Source organism: Martes martes (genome assembly GCF_963455335.1).
Source record: "Martes martes genome assembly, chromosome: 8".
Lineage (NCBI taxonomy): Eukaryota > Metazoa > Chordata > Mammalia > Carnivora > Mustelidae > Martes > Martes martes.
In genome coordinates, this window is record NC_137895.1 from 55,598,767 (window position 1) to 55,602,116 (window position 3,350).

Genomic DNA, 3,350 nt, shown 5'->3' on the forward strand with positions numbered 1-3,350 from the left:
TGCATGTTTTTAGATTTCTACTACTTGGTTCAAAAGGTCTCAGTTCTCCTTCCTGGGGGGCTGGTGACTGAGTCTGCAAACCGCTCACACAGCCTCTGTGGAAGGATGGAGTGGATAAGTGCCATTATAGAGATGTGCTTTTGTCAGCTGGGATGCAGAAAGGGAGAGTGGTAGAGGATTAACCCAGGGGAAAAGCAGTTCCACCTCAGAGAAGAGGACTTACTGACCAGGGCATAGCTAGGGAAGCAGAACTGACGCCAGGCTGGACACAGTAGAAAGAAGCTAGAAGGGGGAGGAAAGCAGCCCCTGGAGGTGTAGAACAAGAAGGGTATTAGAGGAGGCAGAGGAAGAGAGCTCCCATGAGCACACACTTTTGCTCCTCTGATCATCAGAAAGGATGTGGCTAGGTGTCCCTGAGACCTCTGTGAATGCAGTTTTGGGGTTACAGGTGTGCCCCTGGGTGGGCCTAACTGCTGAAACCCCAGCATGCCAGACCCATTACCAGCCACAAGACCTGGCTACGTGGCTTTTACTTGGAGGAAGTGACCTGCTTTAGTTCCTCTAAAGCATTATACAGATCAGTCGGAGATGATTCAACTTTCCTGTTACAGGCATACCTCGGAGATACTGTGGGTTCCGTTCTCAGACCACTACAATAAAACAAGTCAAATGAATTTTTTGGTTTCCAAGTGCATGTAAAAGTTATGTTTACACCATATTACAGTCTATTAAGTGTGCAATAGCATTATTTCTTTAAAAAAAAGTATACATCCTTAATGAGAAAATCTTTATGCCTAAAAAATGTTAACAATCATCTGAGCTTTCAACGAGTCATAATCACTAATCACAGATCACTGTACCAAACATAATAATGATGAAAAAGTTTGAAATACGGTGAGACTTGGGGCACCTGCGTGGCTCAGTTGGTTAAGGGACTGACTCTTGATTTCAGCTCAAGTCATGATCTAAGGGTCATGAGAGCAAGCCCCACCACAGACTCCGTGCTCAGTGGAGGGGGTCTGCTTCTCTCCCTCCCCTTTTCTCTCTGCCCCTCCTTGCTGCTCCCTTTCTCTCTCTCAAATAAATAAATCTTAAATAAATATATATATAAAAAAAACAAAAAAATATAAATATATATGTGTATATATATTGTGAGAATTACTAAAATGTGACACAGAGACACAGAGAAAATGCTGTTGGGAAATGGCATCAATAGACCTGCTCAAGGCAGGGTTGCCACAAACCTTCCATTTGTAAAAAGCACAATAAAGTGAAGTACAGCAAAACAAGGTATGCCCCTATTACCCTTCCTCAATTTGGAGTTAAAAGATAAAATAGAAGGCACCCAGTTAAATTTGATTTTCAGTTAAACAACATATACTTTTTTTATAGTAAAAGTGTGTCTTAGGGGCACCTGGGTGGCTCAGTGGGTTGAAGCCGCTGCCTTCGGCTCAGGTCATGATCCCAGCGTCCGGGGATCGAGCCCCGAGTTGGGCTCTCTGCTTGGCGGGGAGCCTGCTTCCTCCCTTCTCTCTCTGCCTGCCTCTCTGCCTACTTGTGATCTGTCTGTCAAATAAATAAATAAAATCTTAAAAAAAAAAAGTGTGTCTTAAATATTGTATGGGACATACTTTTACTAACAAGTTATTTGTTTATCCTAAAACCAACTGTGAGTGTTCTGTATATTTACTGCTAAATCCGGCAACTCTACCTCCATTGAATTCCGGAAGGGTTTTAATAGTCTTTGAAAAGGACTGGGTCAAAGAGTCCTCCAGAATAACATTAAGGAATATTAATGAACCTTTAGCAAATGCTCAATGGTTTAATTTAGGCTAAAACAACAAAAAACCAGCAGTATGCAAAGACCATCTTATTTTTTTAATGGTTTTATTGATATAAGTCACATACTATAAAATTCACTTATTTTTTTTCATTTTTTAAAGATTTTTAAAAATTTATTTTCGAGAGAGAGAAGTAGAGAGAAAGAGAGATCATGAGCAGGTGGGGAAGGGTAGAGAGAGTAGACTCCCTATTGAGGTAGGGAGCCCGAGGTGAGACTTGATCCCAGGACTCTGGGATCATGACCCACTCTGAAGGCAGATGCTTAACCAACCAAGCCACCCAGGTGCCCTGAGATTCACTATTTCTTTTAAAATTCTCAGTTAATGTATTAACCGTATTTGGCTGCAAATATATCTTTAACTCTTAACTCCAGATCAAGAGTCCCATGTTCTACCCACTTAGCCAGCCAGGCACCCTTAATTTTTTAACATTTTCAGCACCTCAAAAAAAGAAAACCAGGGCCCATTAACAATCCCTCCCCATTCCTGTCTCACTTCCCCATTGCTCCCAACCGTAGCCCCTGTCAACCACTTGTTAACTTTTTTCTTTCAATTACCTGTTCTGGACCTTCCATTATAAATGGAATCTACAAAATGAGGCCCTTAATTTTGTATGTTGTCAAGGCTCATCCACTCTGTAGCATCAGTACTTCATTCCTTTTTATGGCCCAGTAACATTCCTCTGTACATACATACCACATTTATTCTATCCATTCATCCACTGATGGACATTTGGGTTGTTTCCACTTTTTGACTATTATGAATAATGCTTCTAGGATAGAACATCCTTGTACAGGTTTTCACACGGAAGTGTGTTTTCATTGCTTTGGAATTGTTGGCGATAAGGTAACTTTACGTCTAATATTCTGAGAACTACCCAATTGTTTCTCAAAACAGCTGCAGCACTGTACATTCTTAGTTTTCTTTTCTTTCTTACTTTTTTTTTCCCTTTGGTCTGTGTGTGTAATAAAGAATCTTCAGGGTTTCCTCGGTTTCCCGGAGGAGGGCTGCTCCCAGGGCTCCTCCTTGGGGCGGGCTTCTGTGGGGCCCCAAAGTCATCCCACCAGTGCCCAGAGCGCTGGAAGTCCAAGACGGCACACAGCTGGAAACGTAGTCAGGCCTCCTGACTGGCTCCTCCCCCGCAGCGCTCGCCGGCAGGAGGAAAACAGACGCCTTGCTGAGGGTATGTGGACATTGTAGTTTTCTTTCTAGTCAGCCCTGCAGACAGTGCGTTAGGGAAAACTACAATCCCCAGAATGCTCCCCGAATACGGCAACCGAAAAGGCCATTCCGCGCGCAGTGCTCCCGCCCACCCTCCCGTCCGGGCCGCTCTCCAGGGCGTCTGTAAACACACCCCGAGACTGTCATGGAGGGGGAGGAGGAGGCGGCGGCGGCGAAAGGAGGCGTTTGGGGCCGCCTCCAGGGTCCGCTCTGTCATTCCTGATCTGGTCCCTCGTCCCCGTGACTGTGGCATCAGGGAATCGAACTATTAGGCGAAAGGAGGAGACA